Source organism: Vanacampus margaritifer, chromosome 10 (assembly GCF_051991255.1).
Source record: "Vanacampus margaritifer isolate UIUO_Vmar chromosome 10, RoL_Vmar_1.0, whole genome shotgun sequence".
NCBI classification, from domain to species: domain Eukaryota; kingdom Metazoa; phylum Chordata; class Actinopteri; order Syngnathiformes; family Syngnathidae; genus Vanacampus; species Vanacampus margaritifer.
In genome coordinates this window covers 23,009,503-23,017,233 of record NC_135441.1, presented here as the reverse complement: position 1 = coordinate 23,017,233, position 7,731 = coordinate 23,009,503, and positions in this window count along the sequence as shown.

Genomic DNA, 7,731 nt, shown 5'->3' with positions numbered 1-7,731 from the left:
TTGCCAAATGCAGAAACGTCAATGTAAGTTATCACGATGTAGTGGCTCTCGCTAACAGACAGAATTAAGTAACCAGAATTAGGTTAAAAAATTCTATATACGTAGACCATGTTTCTATAAATTTTGATATTTGTTTTTTTTTAAATGTGATTTATGAGGAGGTTAGACCATTGGTCGATATTCAGAGTTTGTTTATTTTTCCAGTTAACAAGAATTGTTTATTTGTTTCCTAATATACCATATCATCAATTATTATTTTTGCCTAAATCTTCTCCTCATGATCAAAATTGTTCATTTTTTTTGTGTTTCCTGAAAAATCTGAAAATATGATTATTTTAAGAAGGCGTCGATATGTCCTTCTTAAACAAGCTAGCAAAGTGTAACATACAGTACTAAAAACTAATATTTTTGTAATCGATTATCCTATCGATTATTTCATCAATTACTCAAGTAATGGCAGACTGGCCAGTGGGAATTTCCGTTGTCGGTACCAGATGTGATCAGGCTGCCAGATATTATCGGGGTCGCCTACTCATAGTGTCACGCTACAGGATTGGTTGGAGATGATCCATTTACAATTGTTAAATAAAGTTATTTGAAAAAAAAAAATCCAGTTGACATCAAAACTTTGGAAAGAAAATATGAGATTTAATTTAAATAAAATGTGTGGACTCAAAACATAAATAAACCTAAGAATATAAAAGCAGGATACTTTTTTTCTCCAGGGAAACAAAAAATTAAATAAAATAAAAGCCAGATACTTCAAGATTTAAGAAATAAAAAAAAATAGATTGCAGATGACGTCAGTACAGCAGCGCTAACGAAATGCGCGATTCAGACGTGTTGGTTTCTTCTTTAGCGGTTCACAAATCGCAATACCTCACAACAATAGTCTTAATGATATTAGGAACACATTAGCAATCTAAACTGACAATATTTTTCACATCTCAGACAATTAATTTGTGTATTTATCATTCATTCAATCTATTTTATTATGCATTCAATATATCTTGCTTTTATATTCTTTACGGTTTATTTACGTTCTTACAATTTCAGTCCGTACATTTTGTTATTTAAATGACATCTTTAACATTTTCTTTCCAATGTTTGACGTCAACTGGATCATTTCAAGCCGATCCTGTAGCGCGTCGTGTTCGTTAGGCGACCCCGATACGATCTGGCAGCCCGATCACATCTGGTACCGACACCGTAACAATTTTGGAGCCGATCGATTGTGGATGTTGGTGCCTTCGCTTTTGTCATCAGTAAGTAAAAAGCAAATCTGCCCCCCCATATTCTGGAGTCTTTAGGGGGACCCAAGGGTGCCATGTTTCGCCAACAGCCCCGCCGTGCTTTAGCAAAGGACAGGCAGCATTGTTATGCAACAGTTTGGTATGAATGAATAGGTTTGAGTGCCAGCCCACCCAGTGAATGCATGTGGAAATGAGCGAATGAGAGGAGCGGCAAGGGGGATCCCGGAGGGAGTCCTTGACCCTTATGTCTTCTGTGTTTGTCTGCTATTAGCCTAAATGTACCCGAAATGCGATGAAACGGGCCAGGTAGGAAGAATGACGTCCTAACTGCTTCATTTTAGGGGCATAAAATGCATCATTTATACTTAATACAGATTTGTTTTTGTCAATATATAACCCTCTTAGATATCTTTTTAAAACTCCGAATGTGACTTTCCAGGGCACATAACCGCTAATAAAGGTAAAAAAACAAAAAGGTCCCCCCCCTGTCCTCTGCGAGCAAATCGGACCTGAGGCGTAGAGCCAATATTCCCACTGTCTCTCTCCGCGGATGACCTCACCGGTTGGCATCAGGAAGCGTGGGGGAATAATTAGGTTTTGGATGCTTGAAGTAACTATGAGTCTGTGCTACGCAGCACGGAATTTGCACGGATTTACTCAACACGGAGCACGTACTGTACATTACGACCGTTGCGGAGGACCGGGAAGTGTGCATTTGGGGAAATGAAAATTCAATCAGTTACATTTGAGGTCAACTGGGTGAGAACTGTCCCTTCACATACAATCTCTCAGATTTGAAAAAAAACAAAAAAACAAATCAGAGCCGTAACAACATGTAGCGTGGGTCGGTTTGGCGTATGAGTGAGAAAGGAGGAGAACCTGTTTTTTAGAACTCACTCTAGACTTCATACGTGAGCAACCCAGCAAAGTGCAGTTCACTACGCTTTTTGCACTGCATACACAGCCTACTCGGGGGGGAAAAAGCCTTTATTTGCACGTTGCGCTTTGTCAACCTCTATTTAGTGGCTCCTTTACAACACACCCGGGGCCCTTTGACTATTAACTGTGTGATCACTCTTGCCACACAAGGAGCCTCTCTGGACCCCCAATCAACTCAGCCCAGCTCCCCTGCCGCTTGCTTGGGGGGCTTTGTGCCCAACCACAGCTTGCTATACACACAATTGTCATTCACTGTGATGGAAATGTAGTCCAAGCGATGCTTGGCTGACGTCGTTGAAACATTTCGATTCAAACTGCTAAAAGTGAGGGGGAAAAAAAACGGCTGATTTTACTGCTGGGTGTCTCTGCCTCATTGTGAGCCGCTAGTGAAGTGCAACTGTTGTCCTCGCCAGTGTAATGAGCGTAGCAGCCGGGGCAGGAAGGTGACCGAGGGTGGGAGAGACCGAGATGGTGTTTTTTTTTTTTTTTGCAGGCCAATAATCTCCTTTATTGAGTCTCAGGAAATCCTAATTGGTGTCGGAAGTGGGCCAGATGTGCAAAGACAAACGGTCAAACCCGAACCCCCGAGGACAAGTGACCGAAAAGGCCTCATTCTCCTCGTCACCCGCTGAGTTTAATTTAAACTCGCAAACAGACAATAACTAAGAACAACTGACCAAAAGTACCCCGGCATCTTTGGGGAATCCCATTTTGAAGCAAAAACAGAAAGGAACATGTCAGCCGCTCCCTCGTATCTACCGCTAAAATGTTATGCCACACTTGGGTGATACTGCAAAGCATATACGCAAAGGATATAAAAACACAAAAAAAAAACTGATTGTTTCTCAATTGCCTTAATAACACAAAAACACCAAATACAAGTGTTTTCATTATTTATACATCATAAATAAGTTAGGCTCACATAAGAAACTTTAACTCCCATAAAGGGAACACACACTATTCATAATACAATTTTTTTTCCCGATCAGGATGAAACAAGACGCAGCTGTGGCTGTAAAACAGAAAACCCGTACAAGGAAACAAAAAAATGTACCTAAAATACTGATGCATACGGTGCATTTTTAATCAGTCTAAAAAATACTCAGCGATTAAAAGCAAAACACTAAAACACCATCAAAAAATAGAAATATAGATTCACAAAAGAGTGTTCTCTTAAAAGGTAAATTTAAGAATTTTTCTTCCCAAAGTGACTAACGTCACCAAAGTTCCACCATAATTTAGTGGATGTCTCTTTAAAGTCTATTTTTTCCTTTCTAATAATATGTTCACCACTAGTGTCAACACGGTATTCTGATTAATATTGCATTTGCGGAATATAAAGAAAGCGGCAAAATCTACCATCTCAGGGGGGCGGCCATTTTGCCATTTGCTGTTGACGGTTGTTCAGGGCTTAGATAGCAACCAAACAAGGCTCGGCTTGACTAGGTGAGCCGTGATTTGTCATTGCCTGAGTCCTGAGCAACTGTGACGCCATATTCAGTTGACAGCAAGTGACAAAATGGCTGCCCCCTGAGATGGATAAAAAAACGGGTGGATTTTACTGTTTAATTCATATTCCACAAACGCAATAATAATCAGAAATCGGTATTTAGATAAGCGGGGACACATACAGCATATTATTGTCAAGAACATTTTGGGGTTGACTTCTACAGATGATCTTGAGCAATATGTGGTGGGAGGATGGAGTCAGTTGTGATTTTTTTTCTCTTCAATAATCTGACAACAATCATAAATGTTAAACCAATACTTCCAATGGCAAATCCTCATGTGCGTAGTCAACACCGAGTTCGGCCGAGCAACAGACTTCATGATTGTGATGTGGTATGAAACGATAGCTAGTTAGGAAACGACCTGAAGCTAGCACTGCTTCTGGATGCTAACAGATTAGCAACTGGCTGTTTTGAGTTTTTTGTTGTTGTTGCTTTGTTTTCTTTTTCTTTTTTTAGTAAGGTGCCTCCTAAGTCATTCACCACAGTCAAAATGAGGAGAAAAGCTTACACTGCAATGTAGTTACAACGTAAGCTAACAGTTAGCCTAGCTTACTTGTATTTCTTTTTCTTGTTGTATTTACGACAGTCTGGATGTAACGTGGCCCCATGCTGCCTCTCTCAGGGCACACTTGGTACTACCTCAACCTTGTTTGGGTTCGGAGATTGTTGGTGGAGATTCATTGTGTTCTGTTGGGTTGTCTTGAGCACATCACATATTTTAAGACTAGTAAGAACACACATGGCAAAAATCTTAAATCTTAAAAATCGATTAAATGTTACAAATGGGTATGTACTGTATGTACCCCTTTAGTCGATCATCAAGAGTTGTTTGAAGAGTGACATATGGCTAACATCAGCACATGATTTGATGATAAAGTGCTAAGATCTTCTGGCAGTCGTCATCGCTGCCGCCACATTGCTTTTCCGGAACATCTCCCGGAACACGGGGGCTGAGAAGAACTAATAGCTCACATTAAACAGCAAACATTCACACAAATATTATTGCAGGGAAGCTTTTTATGATGCGCCTCAAATCCTGAGTCATGGTCTCTAATCTCTGCGTCTCCGTAATGTTTGTATCATCGTCGGACTGCATGTCTGCGAACCCCCCCCCCCCCCCCGCACAGCAGCAAACGAGGTTTTCATGTGGGCTTGACTCATATAGATTGCGGAGATCTTTATAGATTTATTGTGTGGGAGTGCAGAATTACAGTCAAAGAAGCAGACTGACCCGTTTGAGTGTCTATGTATCATTTGGCTTCTCTCCCTCTCCTCTCTCTTTTTTTTTATTTTTTTTTTATCGGACTTGTGGTCAAGACCCCAGTCCAGAGATCGTTGTCGGGCCAAAACTGGCACGTGAGTGCAGATCTAAGGAACCTGGGTTTGATTAAGAACAACCCCCCACCAGACTCAACGGTCACAGTCCAAGATCAGACCCAGGTGGCTGTGAGTTCTCTCATAGAGGCTGTGTTTAAAAAATACCACAGCACATAAACAGAGTTATGCTGACCTATTTATTCCACCACAAAAGCCAGAAGGCACGATAATTGCAATATCAATACTTTTGGTTTCACAGCCGCGGTTAACATGTAAATGGGGCACCAGGCCTCGTGATCCATAGTATGGATTTTATTTTATTTTTTTACATCCTGGTTGTTTCCAGTATTGCAAAAAAAAAAAATGCAGTGAGATCACTATGGCAAAAGTGAATTTTGTATTTATGCAATGCTTCAGAGTCTCAGGGATGCAGATGGGCCTCCACAATACTCGCAAGGTTTAATGACTTGCAATTTGGTCAAAAAACGTGAGGTTCCCATCGAAATCTTACACGTGAACACCCTCATGCACATTCATTCATTCGATAATGGAAGCACATGCACTGACTGAAGCTCACTGTTGGGCAAAAAAAAAAAAAAGGCCTGTACACACATCAGCAGATTGTTTTGTCTCCTGGAGTTTCGACTGTCTTGGTGAAACGAGTCATGGATGCCGAGTTCAGAATGAGCTAGAACGGATATTTTGTATTTTATGCAAAATCGGTGATCGTTTGTAATGTCATAATTCGTCCTCCGGTCGGTGACCTCATTGATCGGATCCACAAAATAAGACATTATAGCAAACACAATCTTGTTCAATCCAGGGATGTTTTTGCCGCCATTGTTAAAGGGGAAGTCAACGTTAAACATTTCTTGACAATATTATTCTATATGGGACCTCACTAGTCAAAACATGACATTGTGATTAATGTTACATTTGTTGAATATGAGTTATGATGCCAAATCCAGCAGTTTTTATCCCTCACAGGCGGCCGCCATTTTGCCACTTGCTGTCGACTGAAGATGACATCACAGTTGGTCAGGCACAGGCAATGACCAATCACAGCTCAACTGTTTTTTTTTTAAGCTGAGCTGTGATTGGTTGTTACATGAGACCTAAGCAACATTCATGTCGTTTTCAGTCGACAGCAAGTGGCAAAATGGCCGCCCCCTGAGATGGAGAAAAACGGCTGGATTTTGACGCAATATTAACCAGAATACCATATTTAGTCTAGTGGGGCTGCATAAAATATTATTGTCAAGATTTGGGGGTGGGGTTGACTTCCCCTTTAATCTACAAGGTTGTCCCTTCCGTGCCATCCTTGTATTAATTGCTTATCAGCATTTGTGGGAGAATTTTTAGTTTAATTGTTTCATTGGGCATCAAATATACGCAAATTTTGGCCATTCGTGGGCGGTGACGGTCAAAATTACTGTACAGTAAATAAATTGTTTAAACAGAATAGAGTGGATAGAATGGTCCATCTTCTAATCGGATCAGTTAGCGCTTATCGTTTTGAAACTCTGATCAGTGATCGCTTCCAAAATCTTGATCGTGTCACGCCTAATTATTTTTTTCCCCAAAATGCATTTCAATGGACGTCAATTATATGCAAATTTTGTCTATTCATAGACCCAATCCACCGCGAGCAGTGAGTCAACTGTGCAGTAAATAAAAAATAAAAAAGTTAGATAGCTAGATAGCTAGATGGATGGATAGCTAGATGGATGGATAGATAGATAGATAGATAGATAGATAGATAGATAGATAGATAGATAGATAGATAGATAGATAGATAGATAGATAGATAGATAGATAGATAGTGATTGATTGATCGATCCATCTTCTAATCAGATCGGTCATTTTCTCAAAACTCACAGTTCAGTGATCAGCTCCAAAATCCTATTGATCTCTGCCACCACATCATTTCCACGAGTGCTGGCATTAAACCGTGAAAATGCTCAAGCTTGTGTGTGGACTATAAATCAGCGCTCTCTCAACAGTGGCATTTCCTTGCATGCTGAGAACCGCGCCGAGCGCTGGGATGTGAGCGAGTGAATAGAAAAGGAAGTTTCCTGCATGAGAGAGGTTTGTTCTGGCACGGGTACACTAAAACCATGCCCTGGTGCACAACAACAACATCAGCCAGATCTGCGGGGTCGTAACCTCCTAATGACTGCGGCGCATGAGGGCGATGACAGCGACTTGTCAGCGTAGCCTGCGAACGAGGCTACCTGTGCTGTCGCACCTTAGATGAAAAGTCGTTGTGGGAACGGGTCTGCCAGCACCACAGTACGACTTCTAGCCTCTTGCCTTTCACCCGTGATATCTTTTTTTCCCCGACTGGCAGATGTATGGAAATCATTTGTCACGTCTGAGAGCCATCCGCCGCTGCTCTCAGGTTCTCAATAGGATACTTTTCTTAGCTTGATCAAGGCCTTCTGCACCGGTTGCAGATCGCAGTCCTGAGGCTTTCGTGTCAACATAATGCACCGGTACATTATATCATCTTGGAAAGCAGTAGTGGCAGCATGGTTTGTCCGTTAACATTGCACTTGCGTGCATTTTTTTTCACATTCCCAAAAGATACCTATTGGGTAAAATAAAGACTCTAAACATGCGGCCCGGGGGCCATTTGTGGCCCACAGAATGTCATTTTGTGGCCCCCTAATTGACATTGTTAAATGTTAGTGTGGCCACCACCTTTGTTT